This window comes from Acipenser ruthenus, chromosome 27, assembly GCF_902713425.1.
Source record: "Acipenser ruthenus chromosome 27, fAciRut3.2 maternal haplotype, whole genome shotgun sequence".
Taxonomy (NCBI): domain Eukaryota; kingdom Metazoa; phylum Chordata; class Actinopteri; order Acipenseriformes; family Acipenseridae; genus Acipenser; species Acipenser ruthenus.
The window spans coordinates 23,825,624-23,840,475 of NC_081215.1; the positions used below are offsets into that span (position 1 = coordinate 23,825,624).

A 14,852-nucleotide genomic window follows, 5' to 3' on the forward strand; every position below is an offset into this window, starting at 1 on the left:
AGTGCATAACATGTTAAGAACAATTTATTAAACAGGCAACAATAATAGTATTTTAGTATAACACTGAAAATGATTGTGGGTGTGAAAACAGACACTGCATGTTCTATCCTGCAATGTACACACAGAGCAGAAGTGACACGATTTTTTTTTTCAATTTATGAATCAATGAATTAATAAATAAATAAAGCATGATACATTTTTCATATTTTGTTTATCATTTGAAAACCTCATAGGCTGGAAATATATTAAATAATAATAGAAAAGTGTAGTTTTCTTGGCGGATGCAACGTATGCATTTCTTCACTCTAAATTACTGTATTTAAAATAGACAATGCAGATTACTTATTTTCCAGCATTAAAAATAAAACTGGACGAACACATACAGCAGTGTGAATAATAATAATAATAATAATAATAATAATAATAATAATAATAATAATAATAATAATAATACGTCACATTTACAACCAGGTGGAAACTGAACCCGTTTTCATTAAACCCGAATTTCATTACTAAGCACTAATATAATTAATTTTCTTAATGAGTGCACCTGGTAGTCTTTGATTGCATTTCCCATTGTCCCTCGAGGGCATGCCGTCTCACTATTTATATTTTTCTTCATATTTATAATGTTCTCCTAATAGAAAAAATAACGCATAATTAGTTATGTTAGTGACCCCAATGCTTTCTCTTTCTCATGCGTAAAAACTACCCTACCAAGTACAAGGCTGGGCTTTTTTATTTACAGTATTGTCTTTGTTGAAATCTATCTATCTATCTATCTATCTATCTATCTATCTATCATATTTCTACAATAATACACTGATTCACGTGGCAATAAATGATAGCCCGTTTAAATGAACTGCTTAGTTGTACAGTAGTGCTGAGAACTGTACAGTCTGCACCCATGCTGCTGGTTACAGTGACAAGTCGGGTGTGACCGGTGTAGTACTGGAACAGCGGCCCCTCCTTCTACTACATGTACTGTCAAGTTAGAGTACGTTCGTCGTCAGGTGCGCGTTCACACAGTGTTGGGTGTCTGTTACTGCAGATTGAGTTTCTAAGTGCTTGTGCTCTGGAGTTGTCTCTCTCCGAGACAGCTGATTATATTCGCTGTTCTCCACTGTCTTGTGTCAGAGCACTGTGGTATTCACAGGAAGTTACACGGTTTCATTGGTGGCTCCCGGTTTTCTGCCCGAAGTTGTGCACGGTGTTTTATATGCAGATATGATGTTCCATAGTATTTGAGTGATTTGATGAGGCAGTGCAGGTAAGTGCCTTCCAAGTACTTATGTGTCATATGTAAATACATGAATAAATGCATGCTAATGTATCATTCTGTGAATTCTGGGAATACTTGTTGTGTTTTTGTTAAGAACAGTCATGTGCATTTTAACCAAAAGAATAGTTCACTCTTTTCTGCACTTACTCATTTTTCACTTTTTCTTAACGTTTTCCACTGCGTAATGCTATGTGCATTACTCTAACATTTAATATTTAATAGTACATTTTTTATGTAAAAACTTAAGACGTTTTGAATGCATGGCGTGTGTTTTCACTTTGCACAAAAATACGTAAGGGTGTTTCTATTGAGAACAAACTCTTTTTGGTTTTGGATTTTCAAGTTTTACAGGATACAAACACGTGCGCGCTGGAATGCAAAGCGTTTTGGCGTAAAACTTCCGTTAAAGGTATAGTGGCCCACTATATACATTTTTTTCTTTTTTATTAAAAAAATGTAAGTCCTATAAAGGTTTGTTGGAAAATACATTAATGTATGTTTTGCTTAAGCTCAAACAGAGCTTGAAAATACCAGTTATCCCTACTGCTGCAAGTATATCGGGGCCTTCATTAACCAATTGGGACTGGTATACCCCATCTCCACTGGCACATGCGACCCGTGAGGGCTCCTCTGTATGGTAGGGCAACCGGTGGTTCTCCTCTGGCTATTTGTGGAGCTGAGAGAACCAAACTGTGAAACTCCAGCCTCACAAGACAATCCGAGTGACAATTCATTTTCAGGGGAGGAAATGTGTTTGTCAACAGCAAAAATTCCTTTGTGGGATAAACGCAAAGGAATGGCACCTGGGTCTTATTTATTTTAGTGTGAACCTGTCCATGATCGTAGGGTACTGCAGGCTTAAAACACATGGGGGTGCAGGGTGTGGTATTTTAGATCATAGATGGAATAAGCAGAAACACAAAAGTGTAGTGTGTGTGTTATTCTAGTTTTTCTGTGCAGTGAGTGAATGAGAATGTTTTGGCGTGGCTTGTGCAGCGGTTTCAGAGATGAAACTGATGGATGATTATGGCACAGCTGCAATATGTGGTGAATTAATGTATGTGATGTTGGTAACTAGTACTCAGGGCTTGAATTTCATTGTTGTGTGCTGGAGGATGTCCCCCCGATGCTGCAGCCAATGGGGGGGATTCCAAAATTTTAGGGGGGATGGCAAAAAAAAGGCACTTTTGCATATAAAAAACAATATTTTACTTCACACTGGTGTTGCTTTAAAATAAGCTGCTTTCAGGAGACCTAACAGCTGTTCATCACTGTGAGACAGAGCACTCTCCATTGCTATTGCCTTTGCCTGACGTACAGCAGAAGAAAAGGCTGGTTTTCTTTTTAACAAGCTTTTTAATCAGGCATACTATACGTGATAGAGATGAGAATATATGTAAAAACAAAAACAAAAAAGACAAAAAAGAAAACACTTTTCCAAAAAAATCATGTTTGGTCACAGCTACATATATTGTATTCAGAGATGGCTAAAAAAAAAAAAAGAAAAAAAACTGAGGAAGTCAGCACCTCCGGTCACTTTTTTTTAAAGTAATAAAAACGCTTATTCACTGCCAAACATGAACTACTTTAGATGTGTAATGACTGCACTATAGGATACTGACCTTAGGGTTAGGGTTTTGGTGTTGGGAGAGGATTATTCATTGTTTTAGTAACAATAATATGATAACCAATCAGAGCGCAGTGTCCTGACAGGAACATTTGGTGGTACCTTTGTAAGGACAGCCACTGAATACGTCTTTGGAAAGCCCAGAGGCGGTACTTTTAAACAAACCATGAAACCAGATAGGTGGCTTTTACAGTGCCTGAGTAATATGTGCGTAATCTTCGGTGCGCTGGCGCCCCCATATGAATGGGACTGAGCTTTAAGAGTTAAGCGAAAGTCACTGCTTGCAAAACAACACCTAGACAGACTTAATATCGTATTTTTTTTTTCAAAACTATTTACTTATACTGCAGTGTACTGAGTTTCTATAATGCTTAAAAATAGCGGCCGAGAATCACGTACGCGAGAATAAAGTCTCGCGGCACTCAAAATATCCAGCACTACTTTTTTTATTTATTTATTTTAACCAGAACTACTCAGAATGCATCTCATAGTGCTTTCGTCACTGACACCCACTTCCTCAGAGATTGTTGTAGCATTTCAGGCATTCTAAATTGGGTGGAAAATACAGTAGCTTGGTTAAAATATCTCTGTGGGATTTTCCTGCACTGAAAGTTGCAGATATGCGGCGCAACTTGGAATATGTGCAATTCCCGCAATCCCGCGCTGAAATTCAAGCCCTGAGTACTAATGATGTACAGTATATTTTAAGATTAAAAAAAAACAGTACTCCAACATGAACGCCTATTATGGGTAACAAGTGCTTTTATCCAGTGATGCAGATCATTGTGGAGCATCTGTTAAGGAACATGAGAATTATACTGTACATACCGATGGATGCAATGCACAATTGCAGCTAGCTTGTACAGTACCTTGTCATCACTTGTTGATCCTAAATTGAAGTGAAACAGCTTTCCACTGCTTTCAGTGACCATTCTTTGGGATTTCCCAGTGGTTGCGGTGGTACAGTTTCATTAACAGCTTTGTGGCTGTCTGTATACAATTGAGACATTGGCACGTAATGGCATGAGTAGATGGATTGCCTTTTTAACACTGCTGCCATATTCACAAGGCTGATGTAAAGAAAATGTTGGAAGTTGGTGGCATCAAAGGAATATTAAGCAGTACAGAACAGATACTCAGGTTCATGTATTTAAATGTGTGTCATATTGAGAACACTGCACACAACATTTCAGTGGTTTATACTGTAGGTTATAAGATAATGCATGATATATTCCTCCACATTTTACACATTGTATGGACATAAAAACATATCTGTAATGGTATTGCATTAACAGTTGGTGGGGAATTCTCAGTCGCACTTTTTACTCCGTCTCGCTTGCACTTGAAACTAGACTAATTGCCTTGCTGATCTGGTAGGCAAAACTATTAATACAATAACGCTAGGCCTATATATTAGAGATAAAGGATTATTTCAGTTGATTGATGACTTTTACATTTGACTAATATGTTGACAGTTGTGGCTCCCCATTTTTGACCGGCTTGTGCATTTTAATGGTAATACAAAATGTAATTTCTTAAGTGAAACAAGAAAGAAAGACAATCAAGACCAGTCAAGATGGAGACACCAATTGAACAGACTTGCTGTGACAGTCCCCCACTTTTCAACCACATTGGTTCATTCCAGCTCAAAGACCAAGGGGGTTGTTCGACCCTTAAAGTGCAAGTAACTATATCAAATATACAAACCTTGGGGCTGATTCCATTACACCAATATTGGCTTTCATCTAGCATTAGAACACAATGAGGAAATCTTGAAAGATGTGCCATTCATGTTATGGGGGTGCAATAAGACCACCATTGCATAGCAGTTCAAGCAATTCCAGATTTACTATGTTAAACACTCAATGGATCGAGTCTTACTAATTGAAAGTGATTTTAGGTGACTCTGGTCTCCATGTGAATGTTATTTGTTCAATACATAATCTACAGCATGCCTAATTACAGTTATATGTTGTTGGCATAAATAAATTGTGAAACGTTGGACAGGATATGGAATAAAGGACATTCATTAATGAGCAGTACATCTCAAGAAAAAATGTCCCAACCTGTGCATAGCAGGGATGGAAGTAAGACTTCTGTTGCATAGCAGTTTCACCCATTCCAGGTTTTAATACAAGCTTGATTAGCCACAGTGTATAGGGAATAAGCTTGGGTGTGTTCTGTTAAACTCATAGTAAAGCCAGTAATGGATTAAACGGCTATGCAATGGAAGCCTTAATTCCATCCCTGCATAGTTAATGTGTTTGACAGTTTGCTATGCCATATTTTTAGTTAAAATAAATACAGTATAATCTGCAACCCATTTTGTTAGGGGTGCTTTATACCATGTACATTTTCCATATGTTACATCTGTTAAAAAACTATTATGTGTGTTCTGTGTGATTTTATATTGTTGTCACTGGTCAGATCCTTGTTTGCCATTTTACTAACTATTCCAGCTTCTGAAAAGACTCCTCAATGCTGGTTGTGTGGAGTCCAGTGCTTTATCTATGGGTTTCAGCTCACAGCGCAACGCTAATACAGCAGTGTGGAGTAGTGGTCAGGGCTCTGGACTCTTGACCGGAGGGTCGTGGGTTCAGTCCCTGGTAGGGGACACTGCTGCTGTACCCTTGAGCAAGGTACTTTACCTAGATTGCTCCAGGAAAAACCCAACTGTATAAATGGGTAATTGTATGTAAAAATAATGTGATATCTTGTAACAATTGTAAGTCGCTCTGGATAAGGGAAACTGCTAAGAAATAAATAATAATAATACGCTTTCTCACCTTGCCTCTTTTCAACTGCCCAGTGATAAATGGCATTGAAGATAATAAAGGAAAAGAAAATAGATTTTGAAACCGTAGGGACTACACTTTTAGAAAGGATAAAGTGACAAACAGATCCTATGAAATCGAATGATGGGCCTCAGGACCAACATATACAGTTCCACAAATTAATACACAGAGGAAGGAGGTGAGATATGAACCCATGACCCTTTCGATGCAAATAGAGAACTCTATTTTTTACCTGAGGCACTAGTGAAACTGGTTCTCCTAGCTCATTCTGTAGTATTGACCACATTTTTATAGATAATATAATGCTAATGAGTTATTGGTATGTTCCAGACAAAAGGAAATCATTCCCTGGCAAAGTATTACCGTGCAAGCAGGCACAATCAAAGTGTGCATTAGACAACATTTTATCCTGTCAAGACAGATTTAGGGCAGTTTTAAATAAACAGTTTATTGGTAGGAGATAATGCATATGCTCCAGCGTGTTTGGCCTTGTTTTCCTAATAAAAAACTGGTACTTCGGGTTTTCAGAAATGTCAAAGTATCAAGATCGAAACTTCTTTACATTTGAACTATAACGAAACAACATGTTTACAGTACTGTCATCATCATGCTCCAGGCTTTCATTCCAGTTTTAAGTCTTCAAGTGGACAGAAAGTGCATAAGACTACATTAACTTTACATTAAGTTAAATTAAAATCGTTTCCCTCAACTATAAATATATGTGCAACAGGGAAATGGCTGGGTACAAACCAGCGACCTGCGAACAAGCGTCTCAATCACAACGAAAAAGAACTGGGCTTGTCTGCATTCCGGGATTATAAAGCTTTTAACCTCATGTCATCTCACCGATGGGGGACAGAGTCCGTAATGGCAGTGTATCACACAACACTGGTTCGAGAATAGCAATACCATATGTAACAGCCAGAGTTGCTTACCTACTTTCTTCCCAATCAATTGTAACGCTGTGGTCACAGGACAAAGGCTTGTTTTGGCAAAACACAGCTTGACCCACCTAGAATGGCAGCATGTTTCTCATTTATGCTCTTCAACATTTGGAACAAGCTCCCCATGTACACCAGAGAGGAATAAACCATTACTGCAGTACTTTAAACATATATATATATATATATATATATATATATATATATATATATATATATATATATATATATATGCGTGTCTGTTTTGCACCATTACAAACGTAGGAATTTAATTTGTCTTAATAAAAATACCCAATGGTGAAAATCAACTCTATTCATGTTTTTAATTCTTATTTTTTACAACAATCTGAAAAGCTAACTAATGTAATTTCAACAGTTTTTTTTGGCAACCTTTTCTGTTTTAAGATTTGTATTAAACTAATTATTAAATTATAATTAGCCATGCAAATATCACATTGTAATATTTTATAATGTGCCTGAGGGTAACAGATATTGGAAGCTAAGCTAGCTTTTTTCAACTGAATCTATTAAACAATAGACAGTACAAATACTTTGAATTAATGATAATCATGCACATATTAGTAGTTGGAATAATTGATTTTTTAAGAGGCACGTTTAATCAATTAAGTAAGAAAAGAGTATGTAAAATCAGATTTAACTGGACCAGTTGGGCATGATTATTATATTGCAAGGGAAATGTATCCTTTAAAATAGGTTCAAATGTAGAATAGAATCCTTAAAAAAGCAGTTTAGTGAAATCAATTGTTAGCAATTAATTGTTGACATGACACTGTAAACTGAACTCCTTGTAGATGCTTTACAATGTAGTAAAAAAATTATTAATTGTACAGCGAGAGAGTAACCAGTTGTGCCAGGGTGTCCCAGAAAAGTAAATAGCTAGTAGCGTTTTCCATCATAAATCTTTCTTTCAGATGCTGAGTACTATTCATTAGAGGAAAGGTATCGCAAAAGACTCCATTGTGGACTGAATATCGCCCAGGATTGCGTAACGGCTCATTAACATATTAGTTAGGCTGAATTCTCACATCTTTGATGAGTCAAACACACTTGCGATTCTGAAAGTAAATTATTTCAAGCAGGCGTCAGATCGCACCATAGTTTGATAAATCAGTCCTAAACTATCTGGGGCGGCTGTACATATGTTTCTGTACATATGTTTTGATTGCTTGATCATACCTGGGTTTGGGCTCTCTATACTACTATATGCAGTGACTGTTTGAGTTTATTTCAATGGACAACCAAAACTATCTGGTCAGACTGTACTGCATACCAGGTACACCAATGCCCTGTTATTTCATTTGTATTCATTTATGTTATTTAAAATCCTGTGCAATCTGGGTAAATTTGCATTTGCATTTTTACTGTCTAATTATTGAAACCTGACCCAAAGTATTATTTGATTATGCTATTTAACATGATCTTTCAAAATCTTTTTTAAATAATGAGTCAGTGCTGCGCACAGTGAGGGACTCCACAGTGTTTTCTTTCAGTAATGTGCTGGAGATGTGAGGAAGCCCCAGAGGTTGTTGTACTTCGATAGAGATAATGATGTTTGACTTTCTGCAGTGTGAGAAAACAATGTTGTTTCGGATGTGTTAAGCGAATAAAAATATTTATGTGGTACAGCTGAGAAACGTAGCTTAGTGCCTAACCCTGGTCTTGTTCTGTTGTACAATATTTGCTTGACACTATCTAGTCTGGGTTAATTCGATTAGGAAATTGTAAAACAGGCTCCATTAGTAAAAACTGATGTTATAAATGCCACCAGCAATTTTGCAAAAAAACTCAGTGGGGAGAAATCTAGCTGTCCACATTCATGACTGAACTGAGGGATGATTGATGGTTTGCAACATGGTATCAGTTAATTGTGACTCTCCTCACACTAATATGGCAGTTACAATATACCAGTCTCATGTCAATTTATTTGGACCCTCGCACAATCTCATAAAGATTCCAAAGAAATGACATACAATTCCCATAAAAGCTTTTATCCAAACTCTTTTGGTGACACAGATTGGAAATGGTGCTTTATAACCAGTAGTATTGAATAGGCTTATACTGTATACGGCAACATGCCATTTGTTTGGGTAACCCACTGTTTGGGATAATAATGTCTTGGATAATTGAGAGGACCACTGGCTTTAGGCTTCAATTGAGGAACACATGCAGAGTACTGACACTGTACCAAATGCCCAGTGCATGGACAGCATGAAGTGAGCTGCATTAATTGGCTTGGGCTCTAAAGAGCATGGCTGGGTGGATGAATAGATAGTTGGATGAAAGCTTATCTGTTTATAATAATAAACATAATACAAAAATTCTAAAAGAAGTCCAAAGCCTGTCAATTTCACTGGAGCTGTAAAGAGACCCTCAATTCTAGTTTTCTCAAAGTGAACGAGAATTGCACATCAATTATTTATTACAATTCAAGGAATCCTAGTAAAGAAAGCCATACCACTGTAATCTGGATGTCTTTTAAAAAAAACAAACAACAAAAAAAAACATACTCTCATTCAGTTAAAAGAAACAATATCCCTTTACTGGTAAAATGCTTATTTTTTGTAATGTGCAGTTAGTGTATTTTCTGTTTGGCTTATTTTTGGTTGTAAACACATCTTACTACAGTGCTTCATTTCACTATGTACCAGATGATAACCTCTAGGTCTGGGCTATATTCCAAAATTACGTTGTGATTATCACATGACATGTCTTGGATCTTTTTCTGTGTCAGCGCTGCAGACAGTGTGGGGATAATGCTGCCATGTTGTGCTGAACATTATTTCCCAGTAATTCTACAAGGGATTAATAATGCTTTAATAGTTAACACATAATGGCATTTAAGTCAAAGGAAATCATGTGATTAGTGTGTATTGTTGTTTGTACCACTGCCTTGCTGATTGTATTTTGGTTGAAGATGTTACACAAAATGAGAACATTTTCAAGTCCAAAGTGTTTGAAGCTTGATTTACCCACCCCAATGATTTACACACGCACTTCCACATAAATAGTGACTGGAGAGAGATATTAAATTAAAGTATTGCACCTTGTCTACATATTGCTGCAGTATTTGGGCTTTTGCTCACTAGGCTTTGTGAGGTGATTGTCCAATAGATATTTGAGGGTGATTGGACACCCACACATATAAACCTGGGTGCAGCTGTAAAGAAGGAAAAGGGGAGAGATGTTAATGCTAGCATAGTTGGCTGATTGAAATACTGTGAGTCTATACCCTAAGGGAAGTCATGTAGCTCTGGGTAAGCGACTTAGTGCTTGGGCTGTCACTCCACCTGATCTGTGTTTGACAAGCACAATTTGGAAGTCTGAGTGATTCTTTCCACCCCCCCCCCCCCCCCCCCCCCAGGATTTCTGGATTCAAGAAAATAAACATTCTTAATGCAATTTGGTCATTTGGGAGGTTCAAATACACTGTGTTGTATTTTGAGTTTCCTCTTGGTGGAGGTAAATATTGTACATTCTTACCAGAGATTGTACTTGTCCAGCTATCAGTAATAAGGTATTGTTATTCATCCCTTGTTGAGTAGTTTTTTTTATCCCACACCTCCGCTTATATTCACACACCCTCCCTCATTCCTCTCATTTGTAGACCTCCTGTGACAAACAGTGTGCCTTGTTAAGTACTCATGCTAATAAAAATTATATAGATTTGAGACACAGGAGAACCCCGGAACAAATCAAACTACGTCTTTATTTGCTTGCAATTCCAAGGGACTAGAATAATCCAGCAATACATTAATGAACAAACCCATGTTAAAAAAGTATAGTGCTCTTGTAAAGGTTTATATTGTTGATGAGATAGTGTGGATGAAACAAAGCTTACTGTAGCTGGGTAGACTGGGTACTTATTTTTAGTGTTTGGTTGGCAAATACTGAAAGATGAAAGGGATTCCAAAGCTAAATATTTGCATTGCACGACTCTTCAGTTCTGTACCTTGAAACAGCCTAATAAGTTACACATTTGGGTCACCTGTTTGCTTGTGGCAATGGAAATAGCATGTTTTAATTAACCAAAGTGTGGCAAAGTCTAAACGCATGAAAGGACAATGCAGGTACTAGAATAATGGTAGCTACAAAGTTTTGTTTCTCGTTTTGATAGACTTGATTGCAGTAAATACTGAAAGGCATTGGAGTTTACAATCCAGCAGCTTGTCATGTTCTGCAAAGTATTTAAACCATAGCCCCTCAAAATGCTTCTGATTTACATATAGTAGTGAACCACATGTATAAAGATGACCTTAATATGTTATTTTGTTCTTTCCTGATGGTTTGTGCTTTGATGTCAGCTTCTACAGTCGTTGGATTTTAATGTATTAGTCAGGGACCAGAAATGCTGTAGCTTCAATTACTTGACATTACAGTGCAATTTTATTTCCCTTTGGCTGTAAGCTTATTAAAAACGCATCTTAGGATTTCGGTTGGTGTCTTGAAATAACTTTTCTCTATTGAAGTAATTATCTGTAGCTATCTCTAATTATCCCCCACACATCATTGATAGGGCCTTATTGTTTTCATGAAGTCCCTGAGTGGCTCAACCAGTTAAAGTGCTGCCACTGGGAGCGCAGGAGGAGTCATACAGCTTGGATGGCCACAGATCGTGTCCAGGCTGTGCAAGGAGGCCGAACTTTGCTGGGGACTCCGAAGGGCCGTCACATTGGCTCTGACGCTCCTGGGGTGGGGGATGGGAAACCGTCAGCGACTCCTTTTCCTCATCGCGCAACAGTGAACCCTACTTGCCAGACACCGAGCAGAGTGGATAAAAAGCAGGGCTGATCTCTGTTTTCAGGGATCGGCAGCCCACCCACCTCTGCTCTGGATTGCTCGGCGTAAAAGTGATTCTGGCTTCAGGCTTGTGAGATCAGAGGATGCTCACACACCCTCAGAACATCTGTGCTGTGTGGGGACCTGCTGCGGTGAGGAGAAAAAGCATAATTGGACATTTCAAATTGGGAGAAAAATAAATACAAATAATAATTGGTCATGCTAAATAAAAAAAAAAAATTATTAATGCAGAATAAAAATACGTTGTCCCATTCAAAGTTTATTGTAAACCGGTATAAAAGTTATGATGTTGTGCTATTAGGATTAAATTAAAATATGTTTAAAAGCCAGTTATGAAATGAGTGTGATTCATACAATATACATTTTTGCTACACAACAACTTTAGAGTAATATTTTAGACTGAGCATTTATTGCTTGCCAAAAGTGGGACAAAAGTCCTATACAGTACAAAGAACTTGCAGACAAATATCAAACAGGTGTAGCAGAAGAGTATTTTTACACCTCATTTCATGCAATATTGATGATGTTATGCCATGTGAAAAATTACTTCTTTATTGAAATTCATTAAACCATCTGATGGTTCTTTGTATTTCTGGGGCATGTGAGGTATATTTGCATAATAACTTGATGTCGACACTAAAACGGTTTCCAGGGCGACAGAGAACTTGCTGCTGAAGCTGGGAGACACAATGATGAGATTGAAGGATAAGTATAATGCCCATTTTTACCCCATGGTTTAAAAACGACAATTGATAGTTCACGTAACCTTTATTCTGAAGTTAAACGCGAAACACGTGGTTATAATTGGGTGCTTAACATGTTATTGTTCTTTGTATTGTGATTTAATGATAACTTAAAGAGTTAAATTCAATGTTAATATAAAGGTAACAGTCAGGATATTAATACGGTAGTAAATTGCACAATTGTGTTATTTTGCAACCCCAGTGTAAGTTTCAATTCTTAAACACGGTGAGCCTTTGGTAATCAATAGACGAAATCCCCCACTTTATATCCATAACAGCAGAGCAGCAATTATACAGAACCACTGCATTAACCTCAGGAGTATTTTCTCAAATGACTCCTCTTATAACTGAGGTTTAGGTCACTAATCTTCTTGATCAAGTATTTCAGCAGATAGCAATATAAAGTAAATGGTGCACAAAGGACTCACTACTGGAAATAGTTTATTTCATCCTTACAAGTAAGGGCTGAAGTATTCACAGTTATTAGATACAGAAGCTTTTTGTCATCCATCCTGTGACCCAGAGAAAATAAAATGTTTTAGCTTATGGAAATAACAGTAATCTGTCTTCACTAACGTGGGAGAAAAATCTAAATTGGCCATTTTATCTCATATCTAGCTTCTGGCAGGGGCGGGAAAGATCAGGGAGCAATCCGAGTCCTGGTTTCTTTTCCCATCTCCATAGTCCTGAATTTAAAAGACCTTAATCTGTTGCAAATATGAGTCCTTATCAAACCTCTCTATGTAAGATAAAATTGCACAAGAGGGGCACCCCATATTTAGAATACAAAACAATACCATACAATACAATACAAATGTATTTTTATACAGCACCCCTCATGTCAAGGCATCCCAGAGCGCTGTACAAAATTAAAAACAAAATAAAATTACTCATGTATACAATACACTCCAGTTATAACCAATTATTTAAAAACACGTTAAAAAAAAAGTATGTTTACAATTTAGATTTAAAATAATCCAGTGTTTCGGCCTGCCTAGAGCTCCACAACCGCGGAGCACAACAGCGAAAAAGCTCTCGATCCAACCTTTAAAATGTTTCTAAGCTTAACTCCAGGTCAGGTTTCTCATTATCTGGAAGGCTAAACTGTGATTGACACCCTTGCAAATTCAGAGCAGATGATCTTGTTATGTGACAAGAACAGTGGCGAGAATATAAATGGCCAGAATATATCGTTAATGTAGAGCTGAGCTTGTGTCAGAGATGGAGAGGTTTAGAATAACATAAGACCATTTATTTAGATTAACGTCAGGCTAAACATGTTTCTCTTTAGTTATACAAAACATAAGCAGTGTGATAAATGGTTCTTGAAAGCAAAAGTGTGAAATTGTAATGGAATACAGTATTCAGATGATGCTGTTTCTTTTGTTCATTATTGAATCGTTTTACTCCACAGTGTACAGTAAATTGCATCCATCAGTGTTTTTGAACAAGAACCAACTTACAGTCAAAGTCATTGATTTTAAATGTATTCTTTCAGAAATGTTATTACTTACATAAAATGAAAAGCTTTGTGCACAAACAAAACAGATTTTCTCAGTGCCACAAAGATGACAGCATCTTTCCAATATGTGATAAAATAAATCTTTGTACAGTTGGTACACAATCTTGTGACAGTTGCCATCTATCAAAAGCCCAATTTGGGTGGTATACAAAAGACTAGATTAAAAATATATGCATGTCTAAGGAGTCGTTTGCATCTTTGTCACTTACTGAGTCCTTTCCTGGAGTGCCAAAACACACAGGTGAGATGTTTGGTATTGGTGGAAAAACAAGTTTCGGTCTCACTGTGGCGTTTGGGGACACACATTCTTCCATATTGTTTTATGTAAAGGGTACATAAGGACCTTTTTATTTTTTTTTCTTACAACAGAATATTATACAACTCTACTTTGATTAAATAAAAAAGTATGTTATATGTATGCACTATTTACTATTTTTTATGAATTTACTATTCATCCATATTACAAAATCAACTTGGCTCACCTATACACCTAAACACCTATATGTTTTTTTTTTAGCCATGCTTATCACACGGAAATGTCTGATAAACGATGACATCATTACTTGCGCAAAAATCCACAGAGCACCTACTGCGGTTGTTTTAGTGCAGTTTTAATATACACACGCACAGTTGCTGCGCATTAACTAACCAAACTGAATTAATAGCCAAACTCGCTACTTGTTCTGAACGGGAGTAACTAGTGCGGTTGTCGCTGCCTTTTGCAACCGAACTGTGCGTGTACTTAAACCATATTAAGAGCAAATGGTGAACTCGCAACCTCATTTAGGCTGTGTGTGTATGAGGCCTAAGAGAATCAATTCAGTAACAAACAAATCTAGTTCCAGACACCATTTGATGAACCCCCTTTATGCTTTATTGAAACAGGTTTGTGTAACAATACTTGGAGATAGAAGGTTAAAGTAAACTGTAAAAAAGCCAATTTAAATATACTGTACAATGTTAACTGCAAATTGAGTAATCTACTTAATAATAGGATTACATTTTGTCTTGCTATCTGCTGTTCTCACTATAGCACTAACAGGGAGCTCAATAAACACAGACATTGAACAAGATTGCCCAGAAGGTACATTTGAGTGGAAACAAGTATGAGCCCCATGTAAGTC

The 14,852-nt window shown here is 37.0% G+C and overlaps 1 protein-coding gene across 4 annotated transcripts in view; it reads left to right on the forward strand.

Annotated features, from left to right (window-relative positions):
* The first annotated feature begins 1,050 nt into the window (after positions 1-1,050).
* Positions 1,051-14,852, forward strand: part of LOC117432277 (SH3 and multiple ankyrin repeat domains protein 2-like) — a 150,013-nt gene continuing 136,211 nt past the window's right edge. For all 4 annotated transcript variants that reach the window (XM_059002118.1, XM_059002119.1, XM_034053954.3 and 1 more), the window contains exon 1: positions 1,051-1,270. The gene's annotated coding sequence lies outside the window, so the exon portion shown is untranslated. The remainder of the gene's footprint in view (positions 1,271-14,852) is intronic.